The sequence below is a fragment of the Stegostoma tigrinum genome, unplaced genomic scaffold, assembly GCF_030684315.1.
Source record: "Stegostoma tigrinum isolate sSteTig4 unplaced genomic scaffold, sSteTig4.hap1 scaffold_86, whole genome shotgun sequence".
NCBI classification, from domain to species: Eukaryota; Metazoa; Chordata; class Chondrichthyes; order Orectolobiformes; family Stegostomatidae; genus Stegostoma; species Stegostoma tigrinum.
Window position 1 is genome coordinate 1,087,841 of NW_026728811.1, and position 24,454 is coordinate 1,112,294.

Sequence of the window (24,454 nt, forward strand, 5' to 3'; positions counted from 1 at the left end):
ATCACATCAGGAAACAGAGTAGGTCACTGTGGACACGGGCGATGGGGACTCAGTCTGAACCGGGGGACATTACATTGCACTTATTGCAGCTCAAAACTGGGCATTCATGTGGTGATGGAAACCACAGCAGCAGCAGCAGAAGCAGAATTGTATTCCACCAGAATCTGTGACTCTTTGTCCTGGATAACCCATCAGTCTATGACTACATTGAAGCTGATTAATGATTCAGTGACGAGTGCAGGAAAACATGCCGGGGTCAGAACCATGCGTACCTGAAACTGATGGCAACCCATTGTAGCTACCACATTCAACTGCTTGCATTACAGACAGCAGAACTAACACATTACTGACAGGGCAAAATGATTACAAGATCAACAGACCAACTATCATGCCATAACTAGTCATGAATGGTGATGGGGGCAGCAGGCACTGTCGCTGCTGGAGTCTGAGATAACAAGGTGTGGATTTGGATGAACACAGTAGGCCAGGCACCATCAGAGGAACAGGAAAGCTAATGTTTCAGGTCTGGACTCTTCTTCAGAGAAAGGGGAAGGGAGGGGGATTCTAAAATAAATAGAGAGAGGGGGAGGCGATATTAGAAGTTAGATAGTGGACCAGATAGGTAGAGAGAGGACAGTCAAGTCAAGGAGGCGGCATTGAAGCCAGTAAGGGTGCATGTAGGTCGTGAGATGTGACGAGCGTTGGTCAGTGAGGAAGGAGAGGCGGGAAGATGTAAGGAACACAGACAGGTCGAGGATGCAGGGATGAAGCTAATTGAAGTGAGGTGAGTGTAGGTGGGAAGTAGGGGTTGGGGGTTGTTCAGTGAGGTGGGAGGTGCAGCTATGTGAGAGGGAACACAGACATGGCGAGGAGGCAGGGATGAGGCTAGTAGAGGTGAGGTGAGTGTCGGTAGGAAGTTGGGTGGGGGTTGGTCAGTGAGCTGGGAGTGTAGGTGTTCCACAAAGCAGTCTCCAAGCATCCTTTTGGTTTTCATGATGTAGAGGAGGCCACATCTGAAAAAGCAGATACAAGAGACCACATTAGTGGATATACAGGTGAATACCTGTTTAATGTGGAAGGTTTTCTTGGGGCCTGGGATGGAGGTGATGAGGGAGGTGGAAGGGTGGGTGAAGCAATTCCTGTGGTTGCAGAGAAATGTCCCGGGGTTGGTGGCGCTAATGGGGAATGCCGGAGCAGACAAGGGAATCATGGAGACTTCGGTCCTTCTGGAAGGCAGATAAGGACGGGGAGGGAAATATATCCTTGGTCGTGAGGGTCAGATTGCAGGTAGCGGAAGTGGCCAAGAATGTTGTTTTGGATCCGGACATGATGGGGTGATACGTGAGGACAAGAGGAATTTTGTCTTTGTTTGGAGGGGGTGTGAGGGCTGAGGTGCAGGAAATGCAAGAGATACGGTCAAGGTCATTTTCAACCACTGTCAGGGTGAAATTGCAGTCCATGGAAAATGAAGACATCTGCATTGTTCGGGAGTTGAATGCCTCATCTTGGGAGCAGATGCGGTGGAGGTGAAGGAATTGGGAATATGGGCTAGCATTCTTGCAGGAAGGTGGATGAGATGAGGTGTCATCGAGGTAGCTGTGGGGGTTGGTGGGGTTGAAATAGATATCAGTTTACAGACGGTTACCAGAGATGGAGACAGAGGTCCAGGAAGGAGAGAGAGGCATCAGTGATGATCCAGGTGAACTAAAGGTTGGGGTGAAAGGTGTCAGTAAAGTGGATGAACTGTTCAATCTTCTTGCGGGAGCACGAGGCGGCGCTGATACAGACATTGATGTTACGGAGAAAGAGGTGGGGAATAGGCCCAGGGTAGGCGTGGAAGAGGGACTGTTCCATGTACCCGACAAAGAGGCAGGCATAGCTTGTGCCCATGCGGGTACCTATGGCTACCCGCTGTTGTGCATAGGAAGTGCTAAGGGGAGGTTGTTAAGGGTGAGGATGTGTTTGGTTAGATAGATAAGGGTGTTAGTGGAGCGGGACTGGTCGGGCCTGTAGGAGAGGATGAAGCGGAGGGCTTTCAGGCCATCTGCATGGTCAGTTATACAACTCTCTGGAGGAGAGGCTTCCAGAGATATCCCCAATGTAACTAATGGAACTGCCTGCACATCAGTGCAACTTCAAAAATGTAGTATCCACACCATCCTCAGCCAGAAGTATTGAGTTGAAGATTCACCTCACAGTCATCATGATGTGCACAAAATCACAGTTGCCAGTCTTCAACCAATTAGCTTCGCTGCATGTGATACCAAGAGAAAGATAACAATGAAGTAAAAATACGAAGAAGATAACTGGCCCAGATGCCGCTCCTACAATAGGACTGAAGGCTTGTGCTGCATAACAAGCCGTGCCTCTGGGGGAAGCTGTTTCATTCCAGCCCCCACTCTGACATCTGCCTGGCAATGTGGAACATTTATCAGCTATGCCCAGTTTCCTAAGAGGAGCATAATTGCAATCTGACCGATATCTGTGCCCTTAGTCTCATTGCAATTGTCGAATTGTTGGAAGTTGTTTTTGACAGAGCTGCCAAGCAGCACAGAAATAACCTGCTCGGTGTGGTTTCTGATAGTTCCCCATGTGGAGATGGCGCTGTTGTGGAAATATCATTGGATTTCTAATCCAGACCAGGCTAATGCTTTGGTAGCTGGGGATGTGAAGAATAATTAATAAAATATCGAAGTCTCAAATCTGGTGTCAATAAAAGTGACCTTGAAGCCAATATCGATTGGAAGCATCAATTTGCTTCACCAACACACTTTCAGGATGAAAATCTACCGTGCTGTCCTAATCTGGCCGAAAAGCCTCTCCAGACACACAACATGTGATGAACACTTCAATGTTCTCTGGAACAGCCAAGTAAGACACTCAATTGCATCAAACTGCTCTGATGCCTTAAAGGATAAAATCGGATGGAACACCCAGCCGCGGTATCAGAAAAGGGAAAAAGAAACACTGTTGTGTTGAACATACACAGGCCTCCTTCCTGATCTCTGAGAGCTGGTGAGAACATTTAAAGAGCTTTCCCATGGGCGGTACAGAAATATCAGGAAAGGAGAAGGCCATTCAACCCATTTAATGTCCCCCAATCTAGTTCATGGCTGAACATCTCTCCAATGCTTTTCTTCCACACAGTGCACATAGTCCTGGAAGTGATTAATCATTAGAAAACAAAAAAAAAAGTAGGAACTGTCGTCGTTCCTTCAGTCCATTGATTTTTCTCCACCACTCAACATAATGATGCTGATCCTATATCCCATACGCCTGTTCTCTGCCCATCCATTTAGTGTCGAGAAATCCTTATTTGTATTCAGTGCCTGGCTTCTGCAGCTTTGTGTGTCAGAATGTTCCGAAGGTTCACCAGTCTCTGTGTGCAGGCATTCATGCTCATATCATTGTACAGTAGCTTACCTGTACCTGACATTATGACCCTTATTTTAGATATCCCAGCCAAGGGCATTATTCTCCCTGCTTCTAAACTATCTCTCTCTGTGAGAGTTTTATGTATTACAATGAGACCTTCACTCATTTGCCTAAACCTCATGGAACTTCAGCCCAGTTGGCTCGAACTGAGCTCAAACAATAAGGCTGCCATCACAGAGATCAGTCTGGGGATCCTTTGCTGCGCTGCCTCAATATCATGATTATTCTTAATGGGGTAACGAGGCCAAAACTGCACACAACACTGCACAATGTTTGAGATATAGTTTCATCAAGGTCCTGATCTCCAGTGATATAAACAGCCTTCTAACACAATCCCCTGTCTCCTGCCATTAAGATAATTTTGAATGTGACTTGCCAAATTACCATGGATACCATTGCGTTTAACTTTCCTTGTCAGTTTTTCATGTGGGACTTTGTCAACAGCCCTTGCTGAAAAAAAAACATATAAATGATCATCTTGATAGAAATCAATCAAAATGAGACTTCTCTTGAAAAAAAGTCATCCTGACTATCCCTGATCAAGTCTTGTCTTTCTAAATGCAGATCAATTAAGTGTTTGTGAGAAGAACACAATTGTAATTATGGGTGGTTTGAATATGCATATTGATGGGATGAATCAATTTGGCATGGATCGCCTCGAAGAACAATTCATAGAGTGTATGAGGGATTGTTTCATACAGCAACATGTCATAGGAACAACCAGAGGGCTGGTTACTTTAGATTTGGTATTATGTAACGAGGAAGCATTGACAAATGGTCTTGTCGTTAAGGACATTCTTAGAGGAGTAACCACAACATGCGAGAGCTGCAAATTCGGACTGAAAGCCGGAACACATGAGTTTCATGCAAGAGCTTTGAGGTTTTGCAAAGATAACAGTCCATGTCTGAGGAGGGAGGCGTCCTGAGTAGACTGGGCAAAAACATTAAAGGACTGGACAGCTGACGAATACAGGCAAATATTTAGGAAAATGCTGAATACCCCCCCATTAAAGTAATTGTCTGGGAGGAAGAGGAATTGTATGAAGGTGAAAAAAATCATCCATGGCTTGACAAGGAAGTCAGTGACAACATGAAGACAAAACCTTGGACATATCATACTGCACAAGTTCGTCGCTCTTTGGAGTATTTGGGGAGGCAGTGTTCGAGTGGTATTATCACTGGACTTTTAATTAAGTGACTCAGACAATGGTCTGGGGACCTGGGTTCAAATCCTGCTGTGCCAAATGGTGGAGTTTGAATTCAAATTGAGAATTAATAGACCAATACTGGCCATGAAGCAACTGTCAGGAAAAACCCAAGTGGTTCACAAATGTCCTGTCAGAAAGGAACCTGCCATCCTTAGTTGGCCTGGCCTACATGTGATTCCAGGCCTACTGCCATATTGCTGACTTTTACCTGCCTTCTGGATAATTAGTGATGGGCACAGCCAGTGACGCCCACACCCAGTGAATGTTTTGTGGTTGGCATGGAGGAGCTGAGCTGAAAGTCTGTTTCCGTTCATTATAACTCAACGGCTTTATGATTTGCTGTTGGTGCATACATAGTGCTGTTGGGAGGAAATCTCAGCAGTGTACCTTGTGTGTCAGTGTTGCTGGCAGTGAGCATTACTGGATAGGGGTAGAGTGTTAAACAAGCCGCTTATGTTTTCCTCGATAGAGTTTGTGCAGCTGTGTTCATCCAGGTACCTGAGGATCTTCCATCACACTCCTGCCTGGTTCCTTGTAGGTAGTGGAAAGGCTTTGGAGAGCTTTAAGAGGTGAGTTACTCGCCACGAATTTCCAGCATCAGATATGCTCTTTTAGATGGCTGCACCAGTTGAATTTCTGATCAGCAGTTGCACACAGGATATTTTTCGTTGCAAGTTGATCTTCATGCTGAAAATCAAAGAAGAGCTTTTGGATTACCTCGTGTTGGATGTGACAACGGTCCAGCAGTTTTGAAGAACTATTCTTGTTAGACATTAATCAGCAAAACCTGAATGGTGTCCACATATTTTGGAAGAAAGTTATTGACTGCTGCAGGAACTGAGGATTGTGAAACAGTGCTGAGAGATAGTGTTTTCATCCCTGTCAGGAATGGTCTGTTATTTTTTGATCATTCACAATCCTGGCAAAAACAGAAATATTGTCTTTGAAATGCAACTTCGACTCACAGGAACATGAAACCAGATCACTGAAACGGTCAACGAGTTCATGAGCACTGGAGGGCAATGGGAGTTCGCAACTGACAGGAAAACATGTCCATTCTCAAAGTGCGTACGTGGGAAGAAGGAGTTTATTCTTCTTTTGAGAAATGACACCCTTACGACTAAAAGTATTTGTTATAATGAAGGAAAAGCTGTATCCATGCCATTGGTTTAGTTAAAATGATAGTGACAAACAGCTGGAATAATCTTGCACTGACCATTTGAAACTTCCGGGATGTTTTCAGACATAGCTGGGATGTTTTGGGTTGAGTTAGTGCCAATACTCCATGAGATGATGCTGATTTGTAAAATAACTATTTACTGAGCACAGTTGATGAAACTGAAAAACAAGTGCCGTTGGCTGGTACTTCGGAATACATCAGAGTTTTTATGGCTGCCACCACATGGAATCGTACAACTGAGAAAAGGCCCATCGAGTCTGCACCACCAGGTGCTGATCCAAGTGCTTTTTAAAGTGTGTGATGTTACCTGCTTCAACCACCTTCCTAAGCAGTGCATTCCAGACACGTACCACCTTCTGGATTCAACGCAAATTGCACAAATCCTTTCTCAGCCTCTTACCTTTCACTTTAAAGGTGTGCCCCCTTGTTCTTGATCCTTCGTGGAAGGTGAACAGCTGCTGTCTGTTCACCCTGTCCGAACCTCTCATGCTCTTACACACATCGATCAGGCTCCCCCCTCAACTTTCTCTGCTCCAAAGATAATCGTGAACAAATCTAGTCTCTCTTCACAGTTTGAGTATTTTCTTGCCTTGCTACTTCTGAAGTGCATTAACTCACATTTATCAGTGTTAAATTTTGTCACACTGTTCTGGCCACCTGAACAGCCTGTTTATATCGCCCTGTCCTCCTCACTGTGAAACACCCGGCTAATCTTTGTGACATCCACAAAATTATTTATCATATCCTCTCCATCCGCCATCTCCCACATTCTCATCATCATCAAGCATGCAGGTACAGCAGACAGTGAAGAAAGCTAATGGCATGCTGGCCTTCATAACAAAAGGAATGGAGAATAGGAGCAAAGATGTCCTTCTGCAACTGTACAGGGCCCTGGTGAGACCGCACCTGGAGTATTGTGTGCTGTTTTGGTCTCCAAATTTGAGGAAGGACATTCTGGCTATTGAGGGAGTACAGCATAGGTTCACGGGGTCAATTCCCGGAGTGGCGGGATATCATATGTTCAAAGACTGGAGTGACTGTGCTTGTATACACTTGAGTTTAGAAGGATCAGAGGGGATCTGATTGAGACATAATAAGATTATTAAGGGATTGGACCCTGTGGAGGCAGGAAGCGTGTTTCCCCTGATGGGTGAGTCCAGAAGCAGAGGACACAATTTAAAACTAAGGGGTAAGCCACTTAGAAGAGAGTTGAGGAAAAAAATCTTCACCCAGAGAGTGGTGGATACATGGAATGCTCTGCCCTATAAGGCAGTGGAGGCTAACTCTCTGGATATTTTCAAGAAAGAGGTGGATAGAGCTCTTAAAGATGGTAGAATCAAGTGTTATGGAGATAAGGCAGGAACAGGATACTGATTGTGGATGATCAGCCCTGATCATAATGAGTGGTGGCGCTGGCTTGAAGGGCCGAATGGCCTACTCCTGCACCTATTGTCTATTATTTACAAATATCACAAAATTAACCTTGATTTTCTTCCTGTTCTCCAGCTATTATTCACAGAGAAAGAATATAAAATTCCAGTCTCTTGATACTATTAATTTGGTGAATTTACAATGTGATACAGTTGAGTTCTTTGATGGGGGAGACACAAATATTATTTTGGACATGGAGTTGAATTATCCTCTAACATTCTGCCCATTCTGCATGTTATATTCTTACGGCTTTGACGTCATTAATGCTGGGCTAGGTTTTGGTATTTTGCCCTGAAACTTTTATATTTTACATGGACCTGGAGCATGTTTATCGTAACAGTCCCTGCAATAGTCAGAGCAGAAGGAATTATTCACTTGCAGAATGGACACAGCCTCATTCTTGAAGATTGTGTGAGAGCGCGAGTAATGAGGAGAAAGATACAATTAAATTCTACATTACGGACACATTGTAGGCAATCACACCATATTCTCATGCCTACCTTGAGAAAAATGTTAAGACATTGCACGGGAGTTGGGCGGGGGAAGGTGGGGAGAAGAACATTTCATCTGCACTTGATGGAAATACAGAATTTCCGAGACAGTGTAAAATCTGAACAAGAATCAAGCATTGGAAAAGAAACATGAGAAATATTTTCTTAATTTTCAAAGGAAATCAGAATCCAATTTTGGTGAACAGCAATGTTTGATCGCGCATCAACCTTTCTTCTTGAAATACATGCTTTACATGGTCACTCATACTTCACCTGCCAGTCCTCTTCTTTCTTCCTTATACTTCTGCTTCCCTTGCACTGCCCCTTCTGCTGCTACATACCCTTCCACTGACCGTCTCCCTTCACACTCCACTTCTACCACCCCCACTGCAAGTCATTCCTCTGTCCTGGTTTCTCCCACCTCCCCATCCTCTCTTTCACTTTTTATCCTCCAACTACGATGATAGAAGTTGCTGATTTCCATGTTGCTATTGGTCATCAGTGAATGATGAGGTTGAAATGCTCAATGCCCACAAGGAGCAGACAGCAGTGTATGCTTGCCACTGTCTGATGCGCTGGAAATGGGATAGTTTTGTTCACAGTCGAACAGAGTGAAGCTTCGTTCTTGCCCTCTGACAGGGCGTTTAACCAAACAGCCGAATCAAGAATAACACAAATGTCACCTGACAGAATCGGAAGTCTGTGCCTAAAACTTCTTTGGAATATTGTGAGGTCGTGAGCACATTATTCAAAAATACTGTGTTCTATACTTTCGCTCTTTATTGTTTCAGCTGACGTTCCAATGTCACTCAAACTGAGATCAGAGTAACTTCCCATGCCACCAGCTTTACTTGCCTCATTGTGGCATCAAGTGCCCTGAAGAAAAAACTGTGACCAATGAGAATTGAAGAGAATCCTGCACTGGGAATGTCGGTGAGTGAGCAATGGGAAACCCAGTCTCTTCAAGTTGTTATTCAAGTTACAAGTCATCCTGGAGAGGGAATAAATTGTTGTTCCTTCACTATAATATGGTAAAAAAAACCTTGGTATCTCCTTACAAACAGCTCAATGCATACATCTGCATCACTTGGTTGAGAAGAGTTTCAGGAAGGCAGCTCCGTGTCACCTTCTGCAGACCTATTAGTGGTGACAAATAAAGTCTGCCCCTGCCAGTGCCTGCCAAAATCAATGGATAAAAATGTCCTACTTACAATATCAAGATTTTTTTCATAGCTTAGTCTGAAGCCTCAGACAGGTAAGACTTTGCTAGATGAGTGTAACCCCAGTGACATCAGGAACATGGCATGACATTGAGGTTACACTCCGCATCGTTTTCAATCAATTACTTTCAGACATCAATGCTGAGCACTATAGTGACTAGATACCAAGTCGCTGCCTCCTCTGCCTGGTTCTGTCTGGTCAAATGGACAGGAACTAGCAGAGAGGGTGATGATTTTGCCTGGGACATAATCCTGCTCACAGAATCCTGCTCTACAGAGAATGTCTGACCGTTGCTTAATTCGTCCATGAAAATATAATGCAACCCACTTTTACATTTCGTACTCCAAAGAGTTAATATCACTTTACTTCTTATATGTTTAAAATAAACCAAATGCAACGTTTTTTTTTCCATTTGCAAACAACTGAAGTGACAATAATTAAACTACCAGAGTACACGCCTAATTATACAGAATTTAGTGACTGTGGTGAACAGTTGAATCATGTTCAGGTCAGTGAACACATCATCTTGCAGTCAGCAAATTTGTGAAAAATAGACTTAAACAAAAACACTGAATTCTCAGCTGCTGTATTACCGGGCCTCACCACGACCTCCAAAACACTGGCCATCTCCTAAATCTGTCCCAAGAGTAGTTAAACCGGACTTGGACTGGTTTTCACACAATGGCTCACAACAGAACTTTAGAGGCATCCCTGAGCAACAAGGAAGTGCATGGGGCAGCTTGGCCAATGAACTAGCACCAGACTCAGTACTGGTCCAAATGCAGTTTAACGTTTGTGAAAAATAACCTGCCAAAAACCACGCCTCATAAGTTTATCTCTGTTGATGACTTCTGATGTGCCAACTAACCCTTGTAATTGTGCATCTTTGACCCGATCCTGAATGAAGGCGTTATAAAGGTGATGGACTCCTGCAGCATGCGTCGCCTTTCATTGAATCCCTTTTTAACAATATCCAGTGCATGTCAGCTCCACACATCAGTGTCCAAACTGAATTGTGCAGTGACAATGATGGTCGGCATGTTCCCAGACCAACATCCTTGCGCATGACTGGAAATATAAATTTCTATGCAAATGTTCTCAGCATTCTAACTATTAATAGCAAAGTCACATCACTGAATGCAACCATCCTTCGATAATAACCACTTTCTGATTGTCCAAAAAGCACACATCTCCCCATTTATTCAGTTCAATATTATGATAAAAATATGAGCAAACAGTGCACAAATCACAGTGAGGGACTTTGAAATGATAACGCTTGTTGCCACACCCAAGATCAAATGATTATTAAGTGCCAGGACTTTAAAAACACACAATTATTTTCCCTTGTATTAATACATGTGCTAATATTTACACACAATTGTTTTTCATGGCAACAATGCCAGGGTGTCAGATCAAACTTTGATGAGGAAACCTCCTGCTGAATCGCCCCCCTTAGTTGGTGGATCAGCCTTTGTCTTATCCAGTCCCTCCAGCTGTTTGTTCATATCACAGAAAATGAATGGAATTAGTTGAAGACTGCCTCGTGGAATGCTAGGAATCTTTGGAGGAGAGTGAAACAGATCATTCCATCGACACTTCTGTCTGAACATTGTTGTGAGTGTTTTGGCCTTGTCTTTTCTCCTCTTCTAAGGAAGGGTTGCTGGATCCGAAACAATCACTCTATTTTGTTTTCTTCACAGGTGCTGCCAGACCTGCTGAGCTTTTCCAGCAATTCCTGTTTTTATTACATTTTCTGCTGGGCTCTTTCATCATTGTGGGAGATGATATTTGTGGAGCCTCCTCCTCCTCCTCCTCCAGTGAGTTCTTTGATTGTCCAGAACCATTCAGGACTGGATCTCACAGCATTGCAGAGGTTAGGTCTGATTCGTTGGTTCTGGTTTCATATTGATCTGTCGATCATTTTCTGCTTGTCCTATTTGCTGAGGAAGTGGTCTTCTCTTCATTTTTAAATAGGGTTGCTTCAGCTATTGGCAGCCTCTCCTGTGTTATTCACTGAACAAGGGTTGATCCCTGGCTTGATAGTCGTAATGAAGTGTGGGATATGCTGGGTAATGCTATTCAAAATCGTCCTGGAGTAAAATTCTGCTGTTGTTGGTGACCCATATCATCTCACACAGCCCAGCGTTGAGTTCCTACATTTGATTGAAATCTAGCCCATTTAGGACAGTGGTAGTGTCATATACATGATGGAGGGTATTCCCAATGTAAAAGTAGAACTTCATCTCTTGAAATAGTGTGTGCAGTAGTCACTGTCACTGATACAGTCATGGATCCATGTACCAGCATCCGACAGATTGGTGAAGGTGAGGTTCAGTACGTTTCCCCCTCTTAGTCAGCCCTTCCCCAGCAGTTGCTGCCCCAGCCCCAGCAGCTATGTGCTTTCACACCCAACCATCTCAAACAGCAATGCTGCTGCTGATTCTCTCTTGTTGCTGGTTTTGAAATGAACCACACTGTATACATTCTCCATCTTTCCCACTCTCTCAGTGCTTCCTCGAAGTGCGGCTCAATGTGGAGGAACGCTGATTCACCAGTCCAGGGAGATGATTCAGCCAGAAATTTCAGTGTCAAAGTCTGATCTGACACCATGAGGCTTCGTTATGCCACATTGTTGCTTGACTGGTCTGTAGGATGGCTCTCCCAATGGTATCAATGTGGACTTCACCAGCTTCAAAATCTCCCCTTCCCCCACCGCATCCCAAAACCAGCCCAGTTCATCCCCTCCCCCCACTGCACCACACAACCAGCCCAGCTCTTCCCCTCCACCCACTGCATCTCAAAACCAGTCCAACCTGTCTCTGCCTCCCTAACCTGTTCTTCCTCTCACCCATCCCTTCCCCCCACCCCAAGCCGCACCTCCATCTCCTATCTACTAATCGCATCCCACCTCCTTGACCTGTCCTTCTTCCCTGGACTGACCTATCCCCTCCCCAACTCCCCACCTATACTCTCCTCTCCACCTATCTTCTTTTCTCTCCATCTTCGGTCCGCCTCCCCCTCTCTCCCTATTTATTCCAGAACCCTCACCCCATCCCCTCTCTGATGAAGGGCCTCGGCCCGAAACGTCAGCTTTTGTGCTCCTGAGATGCTGCTGGGCCTGCTGTGTTCATCCAGCCTCACATTTTATTATCTCCCAATTTTGACACGAGTCCCCAGACATTAGCAAGGATGACTTTGCAGTGTCTACAGGGCTTTTTATTTTTGTTGCTGTCAACTGAAGGGGCCAAAGGGGCTGACTATGCTGTATAACACTGATTCTATATTTCTTGTGATTGGGCCCTCCAAGGTCTCACTCCCAGTACCTTGTCTATGGCACAGATTCCTACAATGTGGTCTCCATTAAGCCATTGCGCAATTTGGAGTTTTTAAACTGCTCAGCTGTCCCTCTAACTTTTCTTGTCATCGCCTCCAAGGGCTACATCCATCTCCATCTGCGTCCCTCCCTATATGTCTCACCACCTCCAGTCGCCTCACCCCACGTACTTCGATAAGATCCTCCAGCCCCTTCAACATACCGATCTCTCTCACCTCATCCAGGCCCACTCACCCTACCTATCTCTTTTATGTCCTTGCTGCATATAGCTTTCTCATCTCTCGAACTTCCTCCAGCCCCTTTGCCCTCCATACGTCTCTGACCCCCAACAACCCCACTCACTCTCCCTGTCCATCCAACACCCTACAGCCTCTACAACGCTCTCTATCTCTCGAACCTCCTTGTCCGCTTCACTCCTCCCTTACTATCTAACCTCCTCCAGCTCGTACAACCCTTTGTTTCTCTGTACCCTCCAGCGACTACACCTCTCTTCCATCCTTTGAATGAAAGAGACAAACAAACAAGCTCTGTAGCCTGGTCTAGCATGCACTGGAATCGCTATCTCTGTCATGTCTCTGGCCCTGCATTCGGATTTCAGGAGCTTCCTCCAGTCCATAAAATCTCAAACTTCCTCCAGATTTCACTCCCTCCTAGCTCTGTAATCTCATCCATCAGCTACACTGCTCCCAAATTCTTTTATTGCCTCCTTTTCCCTGTCCCATCACCCTCTCATTAACCTCCTGCAGCATCTACTCCACTTCATATCTCCTCCAGCTCTTTCAGCTCTCCCTATTCTACAATTTCCTGAGCATTTACACACCTCTACATTTATGTAGCCTTCAACAGCCCCAATAACCTCCATATCTCTTTCACCTTCTCCAGCATCTGCATCTGCTCCCAATCCCCGTAACATTTTCCAACACCTGTACTCCTCTATACCTTTGTAACCTGCTCGAGCATACGCATACGTTCCTCCTCCTGCCACCCTCCCCCAGCCCCTAAAACTTCACCAGAGCCTACAATTCTCTCTCTCTCTCGAGCCTCCTCCAACCCTTCCACTCTTTGCTTTCGATCTAACCTCCTCCAGCTCATACAACTGTCTTTTCCTCTGCCACCCCCAGCTCCTGCACCTTTTCCCATTATGTGAATGAATGAAAAAACAAAATCTCTGGAAGCTGTTCTAGCATGCATAGGACTCACTATCTCTGTAATGTCTCTAGCCACGCATTCCTATTTGTGAGGCTTCATCCAGCCCATAAAACCTTGAACCTCCTTCAGAATTTACTCACCCCAATCTCTGGCACCTCATCCATCAGCTCCCAAATTATGCCATCACCTGCTTCTCTTGTTGCATCCTCCTCTCAGTGACAGCCTCCAACATATACACCACTTCATATCTCCACCAGCCCCTTCAACTCTCCATATTTCTAAAAGTTTCTGCAGTATCTGCACTCCGCTGCATCTCTTAAGCCTTCCATGACTCTGATAAACTCCATAACTCTGTCACCTTCACCAGCATCTACATGTGATCCCGAACCCTGTAACATTTTTCACCACCTATACTCCTCCGTGTCTTTGAGACCCGCTCGAGCATGTCCACATGCCCCTTGTCCCTGTAACCTCCCCCAGCCCCTAGAACATTCTTGTAGTAGGTGGCACGGTGGCTCATGGGTTAGCACTGAACCCTCACAGCGCCCCGGATCTGGGTTCAATTCCAGCCTCAGGTGACTGTGCGGAGTTTGCACATTCTCCCTATTTATTTTAATGAGATTCCTTCGGGTGCACCAGTTTCCTCCCACAGTCCAAAGCTATGCAGTTTAGGTGGACTGGCCATGCTAATTTGCCCACAGTGTCCAGTGATATGTAGGTTCCGTGGACTGGATATGGGAATTACATCGATGGTGTGTGCGGGTTGCAGATGTGGACTTATTGGATCACTGCGGGGATACTAAACTTTTATCCCTGTAACCTCCGGATTTCACTTTGCCCTACCTTTGTAACCTCCTTAAGATCAGATAATCTTACCTATTTCTGTAACCTGTTCCATTCCCTGCACCCTCCTCATCTCTAACCTCCAACAGCTATTCCAGCCCTCCCTATTTCTTTATATTAGTACATCTCCTCCGCCCCTCCCTATCTGTCTAACATCCTCCAGCACATACATTATCCCCTGTCCATGTACCCTCCTCCAGCAATTACATTCTTCCCTAAATCTGTATCCTGCTTGAGGATGGACAATCCTCCCATATGAAAATCTACCTCCAGCATCTGCAATCCTCCGAGCCAGGAAACCTCTTCCAGGCCCGACAGCCTTCTCTAACTGTGTAATGCCCTGAAGCCCAGACCCGCTTCCCTATTTTTGTAATTCCTCCAGGCCGTAAATCCCCCCTTATCTCTGTAGCCACCAACACATATTACAGTCCTACCTTTCACTGTAGCTAATTCCAGCAAATATCTCTCTCACTATCTCGGTCACCCCTTCAACTCCTACATTCCTCCCATCTCTATAATCTCCACCAGCTGTTTGAGCCCTTATGATTACTGTAACCTCCTGCAACATGTATACTGCTCTTTGTCTTTGGACCCTCCTGCAGCTCCTCCTCTCCTCACTATCTCTGTAAGCTTGCCCAGCCCTGTAACCCTCCCTATCTCTGTAACTTCCTCCAGTCCCTGAACTCCTTCTATCTCTGCAACTGATACTGCCCTCTCTATGTCTGTAACCTCCAACAGCATATATATTGCTCGACGTCTCTGGAACCTCCTCCATTCCCAACAACAGTTCTTCATACTGTAACTCCCACCAGTTATTCCTGACCTCCCTATTGCTGTAACCTCCTGCAGCATGAACATAGTCATGTATTCCCCTTACAACCTTCAGCCCCTCCATTCCTCCTCATCCCTGTAAGGAGAAGTCATCCCTCCCATTCTGTGTAACCTCCACTAGCCATGCACTCCTATCTCTGAAACATCCTCTATCCCCTACACCCCTTTTCTTCTCGTCAAGTTGCTCTCGCTGTGGTTGCTCTCCAACTGTGAGATCCGTCCCTACTGCAGTAATCTCCACCAGCAACTATACCTGTTCCAATCTCTTGAACCCCCTCCAGCCCTCATTCTCTTGCTTATTGTTGCAACCTCCTCCAGCTCCCGAACCCAATCTTCCCTATCACTGTGAAGTCTTTCAATGCTGACACCCTTCCTTATCTCTGTAACCTGCTCCAGCAGTGGTTACAGAGATAACACATTGTCTGGTCGATTCATCAGGCTAGTCAAATTTAGAAAGGAAATAAAAATAGTTTTCTGCATCTTTTTCATTGAATTTTGGTAATGTTTGGACATATTTGTCCATGTCCGAACCAGGCTGTTGGTGACAATGAGTTTATTCATCCTCATTTCTGGCTTGTACTTTTGTCACATGTAGTCTTTTTGCTTCTAGTTAACACTTTATCTTTTTGAATGCTAGCATTTTTCCCTTTCTTCTCTCTTCTTTTCCCATTTCTGTCTCATTATTTCCCCCCTCTTCTCCCTGTATTCTTTTTCCCACTCTTCTCTCCCTCTTAGTCTTTCCCTCTCTTCTCTCTCTTTGATTTTGTTTTTGCTGTGCTTGTAAATGTAGTTCGGACTTTTTCGATTACCTTTTATTGTCTAACTCCAGCTTATTTGCATTTTTTTCTAGCTCCCCTCCAATTTTCCATTTCTCTGGTACACGCAAATGTTTGAGTAACCCTGTTACAATTTCAGCTTTCCTCTTGCTCCTGCAAACCCAATTCTAAACTGTTGGCTGATTCTAAAACTGTATCATTCCTCTGTTTATGCAAACACTTTTGGCAAATTAGGGAAGCATCTTCAAATCACAAACTTTCAATGTTAAGAGCCATTTCCCTCATTTTGAATTAACCAACAATAAGTAATCGAAATTAAACAGATTTGTCTCACCTGATCGAGGATACTCATCACCAAGTCTCCTTCAGTTTGTAAAAATCCATTCAGGTCTGTTCATATCCCTTACACGAACAGAGCAGATCTTGAACTTGGGCCCCTAAACTGGCGAACAAGGGGAGATTAAATGAAGGAAAATCCTGATATTCACTTTACAAGTAAAAAGTAACAATTTATTTATTTAATCATAATCGTGAACAAATTAACACAACTCTCAACAAATGATAAAACCTCCCCTTTACAACAGAGTCTTTCCAAATTGAACTAAATTGTACTGGTATACTGTTCCAATAAACAATTCTCACTTATATAAACCCAGGTAAAAGAAAATAAATTAGAATGTAATCTCTGGAAGTCTGCAAGCCTTTGTTTTGCTATCGTCAAGTCATAAGCACTTTTCTTCCACTGACCCAGTTTTCAGGAACGTTATCTCTTTGAAGCCTTCTGTGAGTACTCCTAGCTCGTAGTGCCAGTGCACATTTTATTGGCTGGTGCTGCTTTCCGAGAGTGTTTAGTGATTTCATGTGAGAGCTAGATGCTTATTTCTCATTGGTGCTTCACTCTTATCCTGATTTTCAAAAAAATACGCTCGTCTTGTATACCTTAAATATTATTTCAATTTTCTTAAAACAGCATTGGTCTGAGATTGTCAAAACCATCACTTTTAAATTCATCTGGCTTTCGATTACTAAGTCCTTGTTTAAACCAATTGGCTGATTCTAGCTCGTTGCCAAAACATCAAAACAAGCACTAGGTCAACAATACCACAACCAAATGATACATATTTCAATTTCAGAATTGGCTGTACATCTTCAGCTACACACAGGCACATTTTTCTGTATAATTTTCCACGCTTCAATCAGCAAATTACCATTAAAGAAACTGAATTCTTCTCCGTTATCATGTTTTTACAAACAAATTTGAGCTTCCCGCCTTCCACTTCACAACTCCTCTCAACGACATCATATCTCCTCCCACATAAGAAAAAAAACATCTTTCTGAATAGATGGCTTTATTAATAAAAAATCATACCATTATCATGAGATGCATAGGACACTAATCAAATGTTACTACTAATTCTCTTATGTATATATGTATGTATATATATATTATATATATATAATATTGAGCCATCTTATCTGTACATTTTCTTTTAAACTCACAATAACGTATCTGAAATAATACTTCTATGACACACAGCATGTACAATCTGCCAAGTAAAAGGCTGTAAAGTCAAACCCCAATGAAATAGACTTATATTCTTGTCCTTCAGTCTTTTCAAAAAGGTGAGACAGTTGAATCAGTTTACAGAACCGTTTATGATGCATTGTTTGTCGCATAAACATGAAAATGTTGTTAGGCCAGTACCAAACTCAATAACTCTCTTTCAATGGTGGAATATTTTATCTGGTGGATGTTGAGTTTCTTTGAAAAATATCCAACTGGCCTTTTAATTCCACCATCATGCTCCTGCATTAACACAGCTCCAACTACTACACCACTGGCATTGATAGTGATGTTAAAAAGATTTTTTCAAAAATTTGGCATTGCTAAAACCGGTGCTGTGTTTCATATCGCTTTTAAGTTCTCAAATGCCTCCTGGTATTGTTCTGTCCACCGATATTTCATATTCTTCTTTTGTAAAACCATCAGCAGCACCACCATGCTACTAATGTTTGGTATGAAATTCCAGTAGAAACCTGTCAGGGTCAAAAATTTGAAGCACCTCTTTCTTCGAGGATGATCTTTAAAATTCCTCAATGGCTTTCATTTACACATTCTGCAGACACATCCTTCCACATCTGATATTGTGTCACAAGGCCATCACTTCGGCCTTCACGAAGACAGAATTTGCTGAATTTATAACCAGTTTTTCCACCCACAGTCTTTCAAAGAGCTTTGCCAAAAGTACCATGTGATATTTCAATGAATGGCTAAAGATCACAAAGGCACCTCTCTCGACAGAACAATTACGCAAACCTGCCAGAACGCTGTTCATAAGTCTTCCGAATGTGCCTGGCGCATTCATCACAACAAAAGGCATCACATTTAATTGGGGTTACAAACACACAAACTTCTCTTGTTGTCACTGACCGAAGTAATTGCCAGTAACCACAAAGTAAGTCCAACTTGGTCAGGTAAGTGGCTTTTCCAACTTTTTCCAACACAGTCCTCCAGCCTTAGAATTGGGAAAAAATCCAATTTGGTTATGGCATTTACCTTCCAATAATCCATGCAGAAGTGTTGAGTGCCATGTGGTGTGGCAACCAACAAGATCCGTGAACTCCATTCGCTTTGAAGATAACAAAGTGTGAAGCTGGATGCAAACAGCAGGCCAAGCAGCATCCCAGGAGCACAAAAGCTGACGTTTCGGGCCTAGATCCTTCATCAGAGAGGGGAATGGGGAGAGGGTTTTGGAATAAATAGGGAGAGATGGGGAGGCGGACCGAAGATGGACAGAAAAGAAGATAGGTGGAGAGGAGAGTATAGGTGCGGAGGTAGGGAGGGGATAGGTCAGTCCAGGGAAGACGGACAGGTCAAGGAGGTGGGATGAGGTTAGTAGGTAGGAAGTGGAGGTGCGGCTTGGGGTGGGAGGAAGGGATGGGTGAGAGGAAGAACAGGTTAGGGAGGCAGAGACAGGCTGGGCTGGTTTTGGAATGCACTGGGGGGAGGGGAAGAGCTGGGCTGGTTGTGTGGTGCAGTCGGGGGAGGGGACGAACTGGGCTGGTTTTGGGATGTGGTGGGGGAAGGGGAGATTTTGAAGCTGGTGACGTCCACATTGATACCATTGGGCTGCAGGGTTCCCAAGTGGAATATGCGTTGCTGTTCCTGCAACCTTCGGGTGGCCTCATTGTGGCACTGTAGGAGGCCCATGATGGACATGTCATCTAAAGAATGGGAGGGGGAGTGGAAATCATTCGCGACTGGGAGGTGCAGTTGTTTATTGCGAACCGAGCGGAGGTGTTCTGCAAAACAGTCAACAAGCCTCCGCTTGGTTTCCCTAATGTAGAGGAAGCCACACCGGGTACAGTGGATACAGTATACCACATTGGTAGATGTGCAGGTGAACCTCTGCTTAAAATGGAAAGTCATCTTGGGGCCTGTGATAGGGGTGAGGGAGGAGGTGTGGGGGCAAGTGTAGCATTTCCTGCGCTGGCAGGGGAAGTTGCCGGATGTGGTGGAGTTGGAGGGCAGTGTGGAGCGAACAAGGGAGTCACGGAGAGAGTGGTCTCTCTGGAAAGCAGACAAGGGTGGGGATGGAAAAATGTCTTGGGTGAAGGGGTCGGATTGTAGATGGCAGAAGTGTCGGAGGATGATACATTGTATCTGGAGGTTGGTGGGGTGGTGTGTGAGAACGAGGGGAATCCTCTTTGGGCGGTTGTGGCGGGGGCGGGGTGTGAGGGATGTGTTGCGGGAAATGTGGGAGACGCAGTCAATGGCGTTCTCGAACACTGTCGGGGGGAATTTGCGGTCCTTGAAGAACGTGGACATCTGGAATGTGTGGGAGTGGAATGCCTCATCATGTGAGCAGATGCGGCGGAGGTGGAGGAATTTTTGCAGCATCGCTTCCAATTCTTTCTGCATCTGTGTGGCTTCGAGAAGACTAAGCCTGTAGGAGTTTTTTTCCCGAACAGCATTACCCATAGCATCTTCATGCAGCATAGAATTTCTCTTCCCCATTCTATTCCTCTATCTGTTCTCATATTGCTGCAATGAGTCTTTCGATTCAGTGACCTGTTCTTCCGGCAGATAGCTCACTGTCCTATCCCATTTCCTAAGGAGTTCCTTACCTTTTAGATTAAGTTGTGGCAGATCAAAAGCAGATAATTTGTATTTCGATGTGCCTCGTTCTGAGTGTCAGTGACTAATACCTTTTCCTCAGTGTCCATTCCAAAGGCGCTAATTTTATTCCTGCCTGTGGCTTTCCTACCATTTGACATGTATGACAGGAATGACAAAATTCAACCACATCTTTATTTAATTCAGGACAATAGAATTCCTTTCGTATTTTAACCTCACTCTCCCTCACTTCCAAATGACTTCCTGTCAGTATTTCATGTGCTAGCCGCATTACTTCCTGTCTGTCTGCTACCAGCGACAACATTTGGTGCATTTCCGCCAATTTCTCTTCTGCACGAACCTGTTGCAGACTCCATTTTTGCCTTCAGATTCTAACTTTAAGATAATAACCATTTGGAATATGTTTTGATTCCTTTTCCGAGTGAATCTTATGATATAAATATTTTCTTGTTTCATCTTTTTGATGTAACTCCAGGAATCATCAGAACTAAGCGCCTCTCCCTGACCCGCTCCCTGTTCAGATATTTCCTTTCCCATTTCATCAAACACGGCAGCTAACTGGAACTTTGACTTCTTTTTTTGTTTTTACTTTTTTTTCCCCTTCTTGCTGTAACTTATGGCTGTGAGATCTTGTTACCATACATTCCAGAAAAATTCCAGGCTTTTTCTCTTTTGCCTCCGCTGGCCCCAGTATACCTTTGGCTTCTCCATGACAAGGGTATGCCTCCTGCCTTTGATCCTGATCGGCCGTTTCCAATAACCAACTGTATTCCTGGAATTGATGCTCTTTCAATGGCTCCCACTGTCACTTCCCCAGTCTTGATAGGACTTTCCAACCTGATCTTACACAGTGGAATGATACATCTCTCTCCATCTATTCCACAGATTGCCACTGTCACAGGTAACATTTCAGAAGGAGTGCAAATACTTTCATCTCTTACTGTTAGAGACTGATAAGCTGCCATATCCCTCAATGTTTTTACTTCTTTACCCCCTCCCCCTTTTCTCCCTGAGTAAACCTTATCCACAGAGGTGAAACCTTTATAGAGGTCAGGTACCGTCTTCCTATCCAGTCTGTGACTCGGCTGTGCACTCTTTTGCAGCTTGTTAGGAATCTTCTGGGAATTCCTTCCCTGTCTCCACTAATCACATGGTTTAGCCTCATTTATCACATCCTTTTTCACCAGTGCCTTTCTTCAGCTACCAGCACTGTGGCTATGTGTGTCCCACCATATGACAGTGAAAACACCTTTTGCCGGTGCCTTTTTAAAGCCACTGGCACTGTATGTTTATGTCTCCCTCTCCATTACAGTGTAAACACCTAGTGCCTCTTGCCTCCTTTACACCCGCATGGGGTTATTTTTTCACCAATGGTAAACCGGTCACTGTGTGATCCACGTTGTTTTTTTTTCATTGAAGAATCGCCTGTTTTTTTCCTCGATTCACATCCCTCATGGAATGAAATTGCTGTCGGATGCAAGATTTCGATTCATGCATGAATATGTATTCATCCGCCACCTCAGCAGCTCTTCTCAGTGTTTGAACTTTCAGTTCCTCAACATGAGTTCTTATCACTTCTGGAAATGAGTTTTTAAACTTCTCCAACAGAATAATCTCTCAATCAACCTCATAAGCCTTTTCTGTCTTTAATACTCTCATCCATCAATCAAAGTTACCCTGTTTAATTCTTTCAGTTTTGACATAGAACTGACCTGGTTCCTTCCTTGTATTTCTCAACTGTTGTCAATGTGCTTCTGGTCCCAATTTGTAGGCACTCACAATAACCTGTTTGACACCTCCATAATCTCTTGACACCACATCTGACAGAGCTGCAAACGCTTCACTCACCCTGCCTACCAATGTGGTCGAAAGTAACATTACCCACAGAGTTCCTGGCCAGTTTCTGAAAGGAAATGGTAAAAAAAAGCTTCTGTATTCTTTTCATTGAATTTCTATAATGTTTGGATATATTTGGATGTATCCTTATTAGGCTGTTGGTTTGATGAGTTTGCTCATCCTCACTTCCAGCTTGTACTTCTCCTTCTGCCATTTGAAATTATTTTGTTTTAAGTTCCAACTTCATCTTATCCAACTCGAGCTGCCTTTGCCTTTCTTTATATCCCAACATGGCTCTTCTTTCCCGTTCTTTCTCTTCTGCCTTCAACCATAATTCAAACACTCTCTCTTCCCTCTCATTCTCTAACTCCAGTTGTCTTATTTGCATTTTCTTCTCATTCATCTGAACTTGCCTGTTTCTCTGATTACCTAAGTGCTTGACCAACTCCATTACAATTTCAGCCTTTCTCTGACCCGATTCCCTTGAATCCAATTTTCGCCTGCATGCTAATTCGAAAATATATATACTTCCTCTGTCTTTCTAAACTTTTTGGGCAAATTTGGGAAGCATCTCCAAACTCCAGATTCTCTTTAGAAATGTTCAGAGACATTTCCCTCACATTTAATTTTACCCCCAACAAGTAAACAAAATTAAACAGATTTTTCTCACCTAAGTTCTATTTCATGATCTTGCACATAAATCTCCCACTCTGTTTAATTCTGTCCAAATGCGTCCATATCAATTCAAATCCTGTGCATGAACTGGCCATATTCCAGACTTGAGCCCCCAATCTGTTAGAGAGGGAATAAAGGCATCCCTTTGTTATTTAATCCAAAACAGAAGCTCCAGACCATTATGGAGGGAGGCGGGATTCCCCTCTAATGACTAAACATGAGTCACACAGAAAAGCTCGCCTCCCATGTATGATGTTTTAAAAACAGAGATTAAATGAAATCAAATGCCTGATATCAACTTTATATGTAGCAAGTAATAATTTATTTACTTAACCCTCACAGTGAACAAATAAAGAGAATTACTTGCAAAACCAAACAATATCTCCTGCACTTCCCATCTCACCCCCACCTCCCATACACCTTCTCAACCCAACCAGCATTGCCCCTGATATCAAACCCAAAGAAGAGAGCATATGAACGTGTCTCATAACTCCTCATAACTGCAGCAGTGTTTCTGTTCGAAGGTAGGACAGAAGAGTTATGAGCTCCCTACTCTCAGACACTGTGTGTCTTCCTCTCCCTGTGTCCAAACTTCCGTCTCTCAGAAAGCCCCCATGAAGAGTGAAGGAGAGAGATAGAAATCGATTGAATCAAAGTTAAGATGATTTGAAAGAAAAATAAACAGAGACAAATGAGATCCCATTACTGACTGACTTCCAAAATCTTCCCAATTGTCGCCACTGTCCCCTGATTTCAAACCCAGAGAATATGAAAGGTTTCAACTGGAATTAAAGGGCAAATACTTTCTGACTGCCCCCAGGTTTTAGTTTCTGAGAGGTTGGGCAATGAGTTAATGGTGAGGAGTCAGTTTCTACAGTCTCCCTCCCTCCCTAATAGAGAGGGGATATGTGGTGGTCTTTTTGAAGCAGGTGGAGACTTTGTCTTGTAGGAGGGAGACATTGAAGATGTTGGTGAATACCTTGCATCTGTTAGTCTGCACAGGATCTGAGTGCTCGGCTGGGGACATAGTAAGAACCCCGTGCTTTCCTTGGGTTGACTCTCAGAAGACAGATCTGACATCTGCAGTGTGACAGTGGACACAGGCACATCCAGGGCTGTTGGGGCAGGCATCAGCCCCCAATTAGTGACAGTCACATAGTCATTCATAAGAGACATCTCTCAGTCATCATCAACACATGGCAATACTGGTTGGTGTGAGCACCACACAGTTTGTGTTGAGACAGAGAGACATCAATAGACCAGACCCACGGTCCATCAGTTTCTGCATCACCTTAATGGGGTAAATTCACAACAAAATGGGGGCAGCATGTGCTCCTACTGAGTGCTGCTGATGCAGAAAGTGAATATTTTGCAGATGTGATTCCAAGCAAGCCACTGCTTTAACCTGAATGGCACCAAGCACCCTGAGTGTTGTACCATGTGGATGGTGGACAGTCCTTAGGGAGTTATGAGCTGCCGTATACATGAACAACTTGAAAGAAAGACCTGACGGCATTTCTGATACGTTTGCAGATGATACGATGATACAATGATAGTTGGGCGGACAGGTGACGTTGAGGAAGTGGGGAGGCTGCAGAAAGACTTAGACAGGCTCGGACAGTGGGCACACAAATGGCAGATGGAACACCACGTGGGAATGTGTGAGATTTATGCATTTTGGAACGCAGAATTATATGCATACACTACATTCTGAAAGATTTTGTGAAATCAAAGGTATTTTGGAGTCCTCGTCCTCTCATATGTTTCATCTGCAGGTTCAATTTGTGGTGGGAAAAGTAAATGCAATGTTTGCATTCATTTCAACAAGGCTAGAATGCAAGAGCAGAGACGTACTGCTGAGGCTTTATAAAGGCTCTGGTCATCTGCATCTGGAATATTGTGAGCT